This window comes from Protopterus annectens, chromosome 7.part0 (genome assembly GCF_019279795.1).
Source record: "Protopterus annectens isolate FY-2018-M chromosome 7.part0, PAN1.0, whole genome shotgun sequence".
NCBI classification, from domain to species: domain Eukaryota; kingdom Metazoa; phylum Chordata; order Ceratodontiformes; family Protopteridae; genus Protopterus; species Protopterus annectens.
The window spans coordinates 1,708,150,544-1,708,166,653 of NC_056739.1; positions in this window are offsets into that span (position 1 = coordinate 1,708,150,544).

Consider the following 16,110-nt stretch of genomic DNA (forward strand, 5'->3'; position numbering starts at 1 on the left):
TAATCAGCCACATATTATGAGGCCAACCACAGAGCATTCTATAGCTGTATCATGAATCGTAATGGCAACAACAAGACCTGCTGTGCTGCACAGCACTATGGGATGGGAAGTACTGCACCTACAGAAATAGCACCTGTTCATCCAGATAGGGTCTTGGAGAACATAAACCCACTCCCACCCCCAACAGGTACACATATTTATATATCCATGTACACTGCAGAGCCCCTGTAATAACAACTATGCAGGTACAAGCTGCACTGTCTAAAGCCATACATACAGCTTTCAAGGGATGTCAACATCCCAGGATGTATACTACACAAATGTAAGAACAATTTGCTCTCCACATACACATCATGTTCAATCATAGCTCCATGTCAGGCTGTGTACACACTGAATAGTGCACAGCAGCAGTTATCACACCCCACAAAGGGGGAGACACCACTGATAATGGGAAATAGTGTACTACTACCCTGCTGAGGTTTGTCTGTAAGGCCACGAACAGTGATCAACTTATTTGATATAGTCAGTACAGATGTAGATGACAGTAAGGTTGATTCACACAGCATACCATGACCTTGCCAGGTCTTAAGACACCATCACCCATACTGTGTTCCAGCTACACTCAGTAAACTAGGTGTATATTCCTATGTCACAGGAGTGGTTGGCAACTGGACTGCTGGCAGAACCAACACTACAGAAGGCGGCTGACAAATACACCACATCAAACCAGTGCCAGCTACAGTAATACAGGGTTCATTCCTGGTACTCCCCTCTTTGTTATCTATACCACACAGACGAACACAGAAGACATCTGCCTATTTATGTTTGCAAATCACTATGAACTAGGAGCAATAGTTGACTCAATGAGTGCTGCGGGCAACATACAGAAGGGCCTTTGTGGGTCAGATGTGTGGTGCGTGATGTATGGCCACAAACTGACAGCTAAGCATTGCATTGTCATCTCCTATGTTAAAACCCCTGTACCCATGAACTACCACCTAGGCAGCGGTCAACATAATGGAGAATGTGTGTGTATGGGATGCAGCTGGACAGTAGTCTTTCCTTTGATAGTTACTTCACCACACCAGTCAGGTAGTCATATGTGGCACCCCCAATCATGACAGGGTGCCATCCATGAATATAGAGTTCATTGTTCAGCCATACTCAACACTCATGTGACCCATAATAGATCACATATTTCCTTTAAGGGTTATTGCCCATGTTCAGATGGCCTACACTGCCCTTCCCAATCCCTAGCTCCACTATGTAGCATGCAGCCTACCCTGAATAAAGCATTGTCCAACCCAGAGATGTTGGACATGCTATACTTAACACATCCTGATTCCAAATAAACACATACTTCATGGACATCCACCTTCCTAGTACAAGGATCACAACATGTCTGACAGATCTCTGTCCCATGCACTTTATATACTCCTGCCATACTATGCATCCCTATCCAGTGAAGTTGCATGTTGCCCCTCTTTGTGACATGGTGTGATGACCGCATGGCAAATATATCAGTAACCCTGTGGATCAGTTCTGTGGCACTCCTTGAACTGGCCACTAAAACTTACCTGTCTGTTGGCTACAGCTAGGTAACCTTTCAGCCTAGGCTCATAAATGGCCCAGGGCATATAGCCTACTAGTTCACTATGACCATACATGCTATTGTTGATATCCAACCCTGCAAATACCATCAGGCTAGCTATTGTCCCATGTGTTTCACATGTGCAACACAGGTAATATATGGCAGGATGCTACACAGCTGTACAGTGCCATGTAGATGTATATGGCAAAACACATACATGTAAAACATTCTGTGAGCAAGTCTGCAGGGTCACAGGTCATTTTTTTAAGGCTGTGTATGACTATATATGTGACATATACACAGCATTAAGGTCTATTGCATTAATGTGAACACATCCAGGCATGTGCTACTAGGTAAAGACACCAGTACAGGCAAACAGACATGCCCACATCAAGACAACATCCATGTGTATGAGTATGAGCAATGTCATCACTTGACACACACACATATATGGTGATAACATCACATCACCAGTAAGTGTCAAATGTGTGTGAGTTAAACATGTCAGTGGTGTTAGTGTCATGTCGATTTTCAAAGACTTATTTGTAATCTTAATAAATGTCATACACATGTATGTTCAGCTGTACTTCAGTACTTCTCTGTGAGTTACTGTAACCTGTCTCCATCATTATGTCTTCCAGGTATGCCATGTGCCAGGCTGCCAGCATACACCCGCTTGAAGGATGAGGTCCTCATCCCATACCTCCTCGACAACCATTTAATACTCTTCAGCCATGTGCCACAGGATGCACAGCAGTGGGATGCCCTGTAGGAGGAACTCCGCAGGAGGGTAAATGCTGCTTTTGGCCACAATCACACCTATCAGCAGGTGTGCTGACACTGCACCGACCGCATAAGATGGGCAAAACAGAGTGCTAATGCAATCACCAGGGAACAAGGTGCAACAGGTAAGGGGGCCACTCACCCAGCCCCCACTCACACATACCGAGGAGCTATTGGCCAACTTGGGAACACCTGCAGACCACCATCCACAAGCTTTAGCTGGTATTGTGGAGGTGGGTGTCTCTCAACCACCGAGCCTGGAGTTGCCTGGTAAGTCAGTACTGCACATATAACACAACTACATAATTATATTTCACATAGTTACATGTGTTACTGTACAATATGTAATTTAACGTCATATGCAAGGCATGTATGCACACATGCCACATACTATAGTCTGCTACTCTATGTATGCACAGATGTGCATACTCCATAGTATAGTGTATTGTATTGGCTTATGTGCTAACATGGACATTGCACCCTGTAGTAATCACACAGGTGTGGATAATGATCTCAATGCTGTGACACTCCTGTTTAGGTACCTCCAGCATTTTGCAGTGACAGAAGCCTGTGTCAGGTGAGATTGTTATTATTTACCAGGCTTGAGAATGCACAGATCATATTAATTGCACGCTGTCTGCCATAACACACATAATGTATGGTGGTCCCATTAATATACACTGGTCAGACCTGCAATGCATCACAGTGGTTACTCATGTGAAATAATTGAAGACTATATCAAACACCTACACTAAACCTTACAAACTGTCATTGCCAGATGTGTGGACAGCTGTGAATACAATGGTGGAGGTGTGGTTCACTATAGGGACAGGTACTACAGATGAGCATTACACATGTTGGGAATACAAACAGTACTCTACAGAGAGCATATGTGTGCACACACTCTAAATGTGTTGGAGCTGGAGTATGACCAGCCCACAGGATACACCCTTGAGGATTATACCCTTGCTATGAATGTCACACAATGTCATGTGCTATCTGACATGTCCATGACATGTGGTGGGCTGACTGCAACACTGCTTAACTATCCTGCAAAACCTGATATCTCACATCCCAAACATACCACCCTTTGTCTGCATAACCCTGTCCTCAGTGGAGCATATGACATCTATGGGTGTATGTCATATGGGATAACACTGACATGTGAAATAGATGGCCATCACAACTATTGGACAAAACGTGTACACATGGCCATGGAAGATGGCCAGAGACATGAAGCAACACACACAGTAGAAGTGATGCACATGAGTGTAAACCCTGTTGTACATTGGCTCGACACAATACAACTATGGCCTTTGTACAATGGTGATATTGCAGATGTGAAACACTAAACATCATACAGGCCTGTGCACAGCTTGTGTAGGCATGACATCAAACCACCACATAACATGTCTTGGACATCTTGAGTGTGTCATGACATGAAAGCATTCACCTATACAGTATCCAAATACATACATGTCTTGCACAACATACTCATACAACCACATCAGGCCACAGATACAGTACATTCACATTGCTGGTGTCAGACATCACTGTCATACCTGCTCCTCATGCATGTGAGGTACACAGATGGCATGTGGGACATGGACTACTGCTAAGTTAGCCATGTGTGGGCATAGTTGCCAGGTATCAGTAATATGGCTGCAGATGTGCAGGGGTGTCATCTGTATACCCTTTTGTGACCTGTGTCACACATTCCGCATTAGGGTTTAGTGTGTGTACACCTCAGTGATGTGGGTCACATTCCACACTAGATATGTATTGTATGTGAACACAGTCATGGCTATGAACTGTGTCAGTAACTCACACTGTATAGCAATAGTGAAGCCACATGATGCCCTGCAATGGCTGTGCACATCAGCTCAATGTGCAGTATGTCACTGCATATTTGTAGGGTGGACAGACAACACTATGTCAGCTGAAGGCCCATGTTAGTATAACACGTGCCTGCATTGGGACACCATTACCGTACTGTATATTTGGTAGAACACCATTGTGTTATGTATGCATGTCATTCAACACATCAACAGAAGACATGTCATACTACATGTGATTGGCAAGGTCATACGCCACACATCAGGCTGGTGTACTGTAAACCTGTGCTGGTCTGTGGCACCATTGCAAAGTAGGGACAGCCATGTCAAACATGTGTGTACAGCCACATGCACAATGTCTGTAGACTCAGCTCATGGGTAGGCAGAATAATGTTGAACAGACATGCACTGCATTGGGGGGAGATATGCAAGCTAGGGCTCAGGCAAATAAAGTATTCAGTCAATATACACTTCTGCTCATGTCCTCACACATAGGGGCAGTGGCCAACACAAAGCATCAGTGGCAGATGTACAAAGGTCAGTGATGGTCTGTTAACATGTGGGTATGTTGCACACAACATGGCAGTGTGGTGCAATGGTGCATAGTGCATGCATTGTGTTGCAGATATGGGGCATAAGCTACTAACACAAATGGTGCAACACAAGTATGTATGCTAACTACCATTATAATCGTGTAAGGTGCATGCCGTCTGCTATAACACATGCATGCTGTTGTGTGCAACTCAGTGATGTATGATAACTACCACTTTAATTGTCTAAGCTGAATGCCATCTGCCATATCACCTGCATGTTGCATGCCGTTGGGTTCCATAGCATGTGTCTCTGTGTGTCTGTGTGCCTGTGTGCCTGTGTGCCTGTGTGTCTGTGTGGTATAACTTGTAATGTACAGTTCTTCTCTGCCCCTCACAGGTGTTGATGTAGGTGTGTTGCCCTCCTGCGGTCCACCTGATGTTAGTGTCCCCACAGACTCTAGCAGTGATGAAAGTATGATTGAGGCACAGGCAGGGTTGTCAGGTGCTGAATCTGTGCCATTGGTTGCCATTCCACCTGTATCCCCCTCACCCTTGCACACAGTTCTCCTGCCTACACATACCCTATCACCAGTGGCCATAGAGGAAGGACAGTTGGAAGGTGGTAGCATGGAACAGGGAAGTGTGGAGACTATGGAAGGTGTGCCTGCACACCATGATCCCAGCCAACTGACTGGTGATGCCCCACACAGGCATGTGCCCAGTGCTGCTCATAGGAGGACCACTGGCCAACATGCCCCTGTGAGACAAAGCACATCAGCTGGTGTCACCAGATGCATGTTTCAGGCTATAATGGAGGCACAGGCACATGCTGAATGGCACAACAGAGAAGGTCTGAGGCTTCAGACATCTGCTGTCCATTCTTTAACTGACAACATCCAGGCAATTGCAAATGCTCACCATCATCTTGCAAATGTTTTGGATAGACGATTGGGTGACATGGTGGGAGTCCTTGACCATGGCATGTCAATCCTCAAGCGTGGAATGTCTGTGCTGAAACATCTGGTGGGAGTGAGGCGTTGGGCACGTGGACATAGGTCAGCTACATCACCTGTTGAAGGTCTATGTGAACATGCTACTGCACATGCCCGCTCCCATAGTGGCAGTACCAGCAGCAGTGCAGCTGGTGCTATGGTGTCCACACCAGGACACAGCAGACCATGTGCTCATGGTCCTGGACGGTCCCAACAGGGATATGGTTCCAGTGGACATGTGTCATCAAACAGTACCCAATCTGGACCTCTGCCTGGTAGTGCCCATGCAACCCCTGGCAGGCTCCAGTCACATGGCCATGGCCGGACAACGTGAAATGTCAAACCTGCACTGTAAAGTCTGCAGCTGTCAATAATACCCCTGTATAGGCCAGCCACATACCAGACCTGTGTGCATACATACACACACACACACACACCAGAAACAAATGTAGGGCACCTCAACACACACACGCATAACATCCACACATGCCCAGTGATATCAAAGGCCCTAACCCACACACATGATGTCATCCAATGGCGCAGCCTAGGCCTCTAGCAAACAGTATCATCCTGTGCATATGATGATGCCTGTGCCGCATGCCTGTCATCCACATCATCGGTGCATGGACAAGCTCATATGGTCTGATGCACAGGGTGAACATACTAGGAAGACAATTGTAGATTAATATTGTTGAGTAGTGTTGACAGGCAGCAGACATACCATGTATTACAGTTTTAGAATGCATTTTGTATGTTTGACAGTATGTATCATGTGTATCAACAGTAACAGCATGTTGATCTTGGTGTTCTGTCTTCCTCTTTCAGGTGTAATTGCATGTGCTGGGGGATATCAGTGTTTGCAGTTAGCATCCCATATGTACATGTTAACTACTCACAGCTCTGTATGACAATACCTGCATGCACATTGTAGCTTCCACATCACAGTTATAATCTCCCATGTTTCAATTATGTTTACTGTTCTAATGATCCAAGAGCATGATAGCTTGTTGTAAGCTACTGTGCTCAGAGCCGTCACATCCTTAGTGGGTGACATCACAGGTATAGTTACCTGGAGCGAGAAGGAGGTAAAAGAGTGATATAGTGGATGTCAAGGGTAAAGGCCAGTGGAAATAGTGGCTTCTCAGTAGAAAGCAGTAATACTCACTCCCATGACAGGATGCAAACACAGACAAACCCACACACTCAGGGATTCACAGACACAGTAACACACACACACACACAATTGCCAGTGTTGGGATGAGAACCCCTGCCTATGTGGATATCATCATTATAGTACTACGCAATTACAAGACGTGCCACAGAGATTACACATGTGTAGGTAGTCAGAATGGCCTAAGATCGAGGACATTGATGGAGATATTAGAGTGCAGTGAGTGTATGTGGGGAGGGGGAGTTCATCAGTAGGCTATGTAACAACAAGCCACACCCCAGGGTGTACATGTTAACAGGCGGTTAGAATGCCCTTCTAAGATTGATGATATCAACAGGGATACTAGATTGCACTGAGTGGATGGGGGGAGGGGGCATTAACATTTCACTATGGTAAAATACAGCCTCACTCCAGGGACCAGACAGCCATACATAGACACACACACACACACACACACACACACACACACACACACACACACACATACCCACGTACGCGCGCACTGTGGCATTCACAAAGATATACACCTATGTCACACACATACAGGCACTTGACATGTGTGAGGTTCAACAACCTGCCTATGCCTTTCTTTCTACACTTCACTCTGTACTGATGTCTATAACAGTGTTCAGGAGAGTGAAAAACATGTTCCCGGCTCCACAAAGTCTGCTCTTCACTTTTTCCTTTAGAACTGTTCTAAATCTCAAAGTATGCCCTCTATTTTCATTATAAAGCCCTGCAGTTGCTCATATAAGTAAACTTATAAGTAAGCACTAATAAACTAAAGCACAACACCCTCTTATATTCCCTTTAAGTACTTGGCTCCCTATTTGTCCTTTTTGATCAGTCAAAAAGTAGTTCCTTATACTACTCTGGCATGTCCAAAAGTCATTTTCGGGTTTACTCTCCAGTCCAGCTGGTGAATCTGGGAATCTTGAGGCAATTTTGCAACTGCCTTATGTACACAGATCACCCTCTCCTCCTCCCTACAAGCTGAAATATATGTGAGAGATGCAACTATATAGCCAAACTGGAGGCTGGGCTCTCTCAACCCAGTACTGGTGCAGTCAGTCAGGAGGAGAGGGTAATCACACACACCACAAATCCAGTCTCTCATAGACCTATCGCAACAGCAAACCAAACACATAAACACACAAAAACATACTCGGAGGCTCTAAATAAAAATCTGCCCAAGCAGCACAGACCTCCAAAGCAGACATCCAAGCAACCACTACCCCACAACAATACCTACGTATCACATAGTTCGCAAAGTCAGTGTGCCACACAGTCACAGCCCTTAAGGCTAAACAACACACCTAATACACTTGTAATAGGTGACTCTATTGTCAGACACACTGGCGTCCCACTCACCAGGCTAAACAAGGAGAAGATCACTGTAAGCTGCCTGTCGGGTGCCAGGATCTGCCACATAACACAAGAACTCATGTCACTCCAAAGCAAGTACAAATATGACTCCGTCATTGTCCATGCTGGTGTGAATGACCTGAGACGTACCTCCCTGGACTACATGAAAAGAGACATAGAGGAGCTCTCTGATCATGTAGCCCAGGCCGGTATGACCCTGACCTTGAGTAGCATCTTACCCTCACCAAGAATGATGCCACAGTATAAAGGCAAAATGATCAATTTTAACAACTGGCTAAAGTATTGGTGTCATTCAAAGGGGATCCAGTGTCTGTCAGCCTGAGATGACATGCTCGACAAGCCACATTGCTTCGCTAGGGACGGCTTGCACCTGTCACCCCTGGGCTTTCAAATATTGGCTAAGGCTCTTGCCACCCCCATAGTGCCTTTTTTAGGCAAGGCACAAAAGACAAACCCACCTCCATAGACAACACAAGGAAAAAGAAACTAAGGGTAATGCAGCTCAACGCCAGAAGTCTAAACCTCAAGATGCACACACTTGAGGCTCTCCTCAGTATGGAGAATATCGATATCTGTGCAGTAACAGAAACCTGGTTCAAGGCTCCCGAGAGCACCCCAGCACTACCAGGTTATACCTCATACCACCCTTTTCGGCCCCAAAACTCGGACAGAACCACAAAAGGAGGGGAGTATCCATATTCATCAAAGATACCCACACCTCCAGGTTAGTGGAACTGCACGAAGCATCGGAGACCATCCATGTGCAACTAACAGTGGGCAAAACTGCCTTTCAGTTTGTAGCATTGCTACAGACCACCCTCCCAAACCCAAGAATGCCACTCAGCTTTCCTGAGAACACTGGAGAATATGAAGGTCTCTCCAAAAACCATCATATTGGGTGACTTCAGCTACCCAAACATAGACTGGGAGCACTACTCAAGCCCCAACACCCTCGCCCAATGGTTCCTAGAATTTATAAACTCAAATGCTATGGAACAACTGGTCATCACTCCCACAAGAGTGGAAAACATATTGGACCTGATAATCACCAACATGGAGACTCTATGTTCCATACCAGAGTTATACCCCTCATTGGTAAGACCTGACCATAAATTAATCTCACTGGACATCCATATCCCATCCCCACCCCCAGCCAAGGAAACCACGGTGAAGAACTTCTCAAAAGCAAACTTCACACTTCTCAAAACCAAGGTGGAATCCTTCAAAGCCCCCGGGCCAGTGGGAAATATGGCCCAAACCGCAGAATCCTTTACAAACGCATTCTGTGGACACCTACAGGAATGCATGAATTGTGCTATCCCAAATAAAACCAAGACTCACTCCTCCAAAGGCAGGAGACCTGTCTGGTGGACCCCAGCCATAAATAAGCTATACAACAGAAGGAGGAAGCTACTACATGATAGAGCAAAATCCCAAAAGGGAAGGCATCTCTGATCAGTACTAGCAAGAAACTACGATCCCTCATAAAATTATCTAAGGCCAGCTTCGAAGAAAAATTGCACAAGGCCAAAGATAATCAGAAGGCCTTCTTTAGTTATGTCAGGAACCTGGGTGGCAACTCCCAGATATGCTCTGAGTTAGTGCAAAATGACAAAAAATACACTGAACCCACAGACATTGCCAACATCCTGGCAGACAGGTTCAGTGCAAACTTCTCCCACCTTCCCTCCCAAAAGAGCAAATGTCTATCCCAACAGAGTGTAGCCACCCTGACATCACAGATGCACAGGTGAGAGCTGCCCTCTCCAAAGCAAAAAACACAGCATCAATGGGACCAGACGGTGTCCCGGCTGCATCTTACATGAGCTCCAAAAGAACTGAACCCTTACATAAAGTCACTGTTCAATCTCAGCCTTACTACAGGATATGTACCCAGGAATGGCGTGCAGCAACAGTGGTCCCACTCCACAAATGTGGTGCCACAAAGGACCCCAGAAACTATAAGCCCTATAAGCCTGATTAGCCTGGTCTGCAAAGCTATGGAGCGTATCATCATGGAACTCATAAACAAAGACATTGGGAACCTCCAAACACTGGATCCTACCCAATTCGGCTTTGTTAAGAGCAGATCTTGCCTCTTGAACCTGGTTGACTTCTTTGAAACAGTCACCACGGCCATAGATGAAGGGAAGGTAGTCCACACAGCCTACCTGGACCTCTTAAAGCCTTCGACACAATACCCCACTCGGGCATCATAAATAAGCTCATATCTTAAATATCAACCCCTATGTCATAAGATGGATTGCAAACTAGCTCAGGGATAGAACCCACATGGTCAGAATTGCAGGTCCCATGTCAGACTCTAAACCAGTTACAAGTGGCGTCCCACAAGGCTCAGTCCTGGGACCTCTCTTGTTCGGTATATATTTCTCTGAGATACAGGCTAACAAGGGAGGACTATGGCTGACCAAGTTCACAGATGACTGCAAACTTGGTGCCATAATCGACTCGCCGACTGACACAAGCATCTTCCAAAAGGGTCTCACAGAGAGCATAACTGGTGCCAGAGCCATGGCCTAAAGCTAAATGCCAAAAGTGCATAGTCATCCCTTTGGGAAAAAAAGTGCCACAAATTACTACATAGGTGGTAATCCGTTAAGCACGGAAGAAGTAATTAGGATCTGGGGACCCAAGTAGATAGCAATCTCTCCTTTGACAATCATGTTGCCAAAGTGGTTAGAAAGACATTCTATATAGCCCACCTTATCACGAAAAGGTTCACATCTAGATCAAGAGAGGTCATTGTGCCCCTACTCATCACTCATCAGGCCCATAATTGAATACAATGCCCCATTTGGGATGTACCTTACCCGACACCTGCAGCAACTGGAAAGACCTCAAAAGTACCTCACCAAGAAAATCAAGGGACTCAAACAAATGCCCTCCACGAGTTAGGCTAAAGAAACTCCAGCTCTACTTAGTGGCTTACTGCCTACTCAGAGGCGATCTGTGCCTGACGTATAAACCCATGTCCAAACCAGAATTAATGGACATGCTCCACCTCAGGAAATCCAAATCCCTTAGAGCTACACGCTCCAGGGACTTAAACCTCAGCACAGAAATAAATAGGACATGCTGGAGGGACAGATTCATATCCCAGAGGCTCCCTCACTCTGGAACAAAATCCCAATCAATGTTAGGCAAAGCCCTCAATGACCCTCTTTAAGAGAAATCTTAACGAGTGGATGGGAGAGCATAGGTTTACCCTGGGATCTCTTCTGTGTCCCTACTAGACAGAGGCACAGTAAACTAACCTTAAAGGCTATCTTCTGTGACCTACTATACAGAGGCACAGTCAACTAATCTAAAAGGGTGGCAAAAGCCAAACACATTCTGGCTAGGCTTATAAATGCCCTAGGGCAGATAGCCTAGTATCAACCTATGAACCTATGAACCTATGTGGGATGTATTCCCCACCATACGTGACATATATGGACACACACATACCCACACATGCCAGTACTGTGAATCAAATACCTGCCTATCTCATGATAAGTATTACAGAGGTACAGCACTATCACACGCACTACAAAGCATACTGACTCTTTCCTTTGTCAACTGTGCTGATATATGCACAATATATGCACAGGGGAGGTGTTACTGTTACAGGTGTCAAGAGGGTTGCCTTCAGTGTCACCCTTACTGCATCCTACATTGTCTGTCTTCCACTTCGATTAACAAAACCATAGCTTAGCAGTCACACAGATTATTGTAGGAATGGTTGTAACACACCTGTGAGCTGTCCTTAGTAATCATTCATCTGCAAAGTAGCCCCACCGCTTAGTAGTCATGTCCAAACATCTGTCCATACCTAATGTACATTTTACTGTACTTTGAGCATATCACTATATACATTTGGCAATGTTGAGGCTGCATTGCAACAGCATGATGTACTAAGACAACAGTCACCTTCAAACATCAGACACTGCACACGCATGGAATCTAGACACACATCAATACATATACACATATGCAGTCTACATCAGTAAGTGGACTAGCAGGTCAAGAGGATACATTCCACACCTTCGCCATGCCATGTGTGAAACCTAGCCGAGCATTACACCATAATGGATGTTGTGTTCATGTACTGGTAGGACACACAACCACCTTCACTGAGTAGCCAAGTGTACATATATGCCAACAGCACATATCAGCAAGACACACACACAGCAATATTCCATGTCATGATCCTACAAACTGTTACTTGACAGTTCCATGATGAAGCCAGGGAATTGTAATGGTCAACAGTGAGCACATCATATTTGCTACACACAGCAATGTGCTCTGTCAGAGGAAGGTAGTACACTCATTCAAGCATGTGCGAGGTCTGTGGCTTGTAAACATCTCACCCCAGCACGTTCTGGCTGTTGTGGTAATAAGGCTAATGTCCAGACAGCATACAGCATACATGGCTTGCAATTGTTGACATGGGGTATGTGTAGGAGCTGTGGGGGCAAAAACAATGGGACTATGTTCCATTTATAAACTCAAATGCTATGGAACAACTGGTCATCACTCCCACAAGAGTGGAAAACATATTGGACCTGATAATCACCAACATGGAGACTCTATGTTCCATACCAGAGTTATACCCCTCATTGGTAAGACCTGACCATAAATTAATCTCACTGGACATCCATATCCCATCCCCACCCCCAGCCAAGGAAACCACGGTGAAGAACTTCTCAAAAGCAAACTTCACACTTCTCAAAACCAAGGTGGAATCCTTCAAAGCCCCCGGGCCAGTGGGAAATATGGCCCAAACCGCAGAATCCTTTACAAACGCATTCTGTGGACACCTACAGGAATGCATGAATTGTGCTATCCCAAATAAAACCAAGACTCACTCCTCCAAAGGCAGGAGACCTGTCTGGTGGACCCCAGCCATAAATAAGCTATACAACAGAAGGAGGAAGCTACTACATGATAGAGCAAAATCCCAAAAAGGGAAGGCATCTCTGATCAGTACTAGCAAGAAACTACGATCCCTCATAAAATCATCTAAGGCCAGCTTCGAAAGAAAAATTGCACAAGGCGCTAAAGATAATCACAAGGCCTTCTTTAGTTATGTCAGGAACCTGGGTGGCAACTCCCAGATATGCTCTGAGTTAGTGCAAAATGACAAAAAATACACTGAACCCACAGACATTGCCAACATCCTGGCAGACAGGTTCAGTGCAAACTTCTCCCCCACCTTCCCTCCCAAAAGAGCAAATGTCTATCCCAACAGAGTGTAGCCACCCTGACATCACAGATGCACAGGTGAGAGCTGCCCTCTCCAAAGCAAAAAACACAGCATCAATGGGACCAGACGGTGTCCCGGGCTGCATCTTACATGAGCTCCAAAAAGAACTGAACCCTTACATAAAGTCACTGTTCAATCTCAGCCTTACTACAGGATATGTACCCAAGGAATGGCGTACAGCAACAGTGGTCCCACTCCACAAATGTGGTGCCACAAAGGACCCCAGAAACTATCGCCCTATAAGCCTGATTAGCCTGGTCTGCAAAGCTATGGAGCGTATCATCATGGAACTCATAAACAAAGACATTGGGAACCTCCAAACACTGGATCCTACCCAATTCGGCTTTGTTAAGAGCAGATCTTGCCTCTTGAACCTGGTTGACTTCTTTGAAACAGTCACCACGGCCATAGATGAAGGGAAGGTAGTCCACACAGCCTACCTGGACCTCGCAAAAGCCTTCGACACAATACCCCACTCGGGCATCATAAATAAGCTCATATCTTAAATATCAACCCCTATGTCATAAGATGGATTGCAAACTAGCTCAGGGATAGAACCCACATGGTCAGAATTGCAGGTCCCATGTCAGACTCTAAACCAGTTACAAGTGGTGTCCCACAAGGCTCAGTCCTGGGACCTCTCTTGTTCGGTATATATTTCTCTGAGATACAGGCTAACAAGGGAGGACTATGGCTGACCAAGTTCACAGATGACTGCAAACTTGGTGCCATAATCGACTCGCCGACTGACACAAGCATCTTCCAAAAGGGTCTCACAGAGACGCATAACTGGTGCCAGAGCCATGGCCTAAAGCTAAATGCCAAAAAGTGCATAGTCATCCCCTTTGGGAAAAAAAAGTGCCCACAAATTACCACATAGGTGGTAATCCGTTAAGTACGGAAGAAGTAATTAGGGATCTGGGGACCCAAGTAGATAGCAATCTCTCCTTTGACAATCATGTTGCCAAAGTGGTTAGAAAGACATTCTATATAGCCCACCTTATCACGAAAAGGTTCACATCTAGATCAAGAGAGGTCATTGTGCCCCTCTACTCATCACTCATCAGGCCCATAATTGAATACAATGCCCCATTTGGGATGTACCTTACCCGACACCTGCAGCAACTGGAAAGACCTCAAAAGTACCTCACCAAGAGGATCAAGGGACTCAAACAAATGCCCTACGCAGTTAGGCTAAAGAAACTCCAGCTCTACTTAGTTGCTTACCGCCTACTCAGAGGCAATCTGTGCCTGACGTATAAACCCATGTCCAAACCAGAATTAATGGACATGCTCCACCTCAGGAAATCCAAATCCCTTAGAGCTACACGCTCCAGGGACTTAAACCTCAGCACAGAAATAAATAGGACATGCTGGAGGGACAGATTCATATCCCAGAGGCTCCCCTCACTCTGGAACAAAATCCCAATCAATGTTAGGCAAAGCCCCTCAATGACCCTCTTTAAGAGAAATCTTAACGAGTGGATGGGAGAGCATAGGTTTACCCCTGGGATCTCTTCTGTGTCCCTACTAGACAGAGGCACAGTAAACTAACCTTAAAAAGGCTATCTTCTGTGACCTACTATACAGAGGCACAGTCAACTAATCTAAAAGGGTGGCAAAAGCCAAACACATTCTGGCTAGGCTTATAAATGCCCTAGGGCAGATAGCCTAGTATCAACCTATGAACCTATGAACCTATGTGGGATGTATTCCCCACCATACGTGACATATATGGACACACACATACCCACACATGCCAGTACTGTGAATCAAATACCTGCCTATCTCATGATAAGTATTACAGAGGTACAGCACTATCACACGCACTACAAAGCATACTGACTCTTTCCTTTGTCAACTGTGCTGATATATGCACAATATATGCACAGGGGAGGTGTTACTGTTACAGGTGTCAAGAGGGTTGCCTTCAGTGTCACCCTTACTGCATCCTACATTGTCTGTCTTCCACTTCGATTAACAAAACCATAGCTTAGCAGTCACACAGATTATTGTAGGAATGGTTGTAACACACCTGTGAGCTGTCCTTAGTAATCATTCATCTGCAAAGTAGCCCCACCGCTTAGTAGTCATGTCCAAACATCTGTCCATACCTAATGTACATTTTACTGTACTTTGAGCATATCACTATATACATTTGGCAATGTTGAGGCTGCATTGCAACAGCATGATGTACTAAGACAACAGTCACCTTCAAACATCAGACACTGCACACGCATGGAATCTAGACACACATCAATACATATACACATATGCAGTCTACATCAGTAAGTGGACTAGCAGGTCAAGAGGATACATTCCACACCTTCGCCATGCCATGTGTGAAACCTAGCCGAGCATTACACCATAATGGATGTTGTGTTCATGTACTGGTAGGACACACAACCACCTTCACTGAGTAGCCAAGTGTACATATATGCCAACAGCACATATCAGCAAGACACACACACAGCAATATTCCATGTCATGATCCTACAAACTGTTACTTGACAGTTCCATGATGAAGCCAGGGAATTGTAATGGTCAACAGTG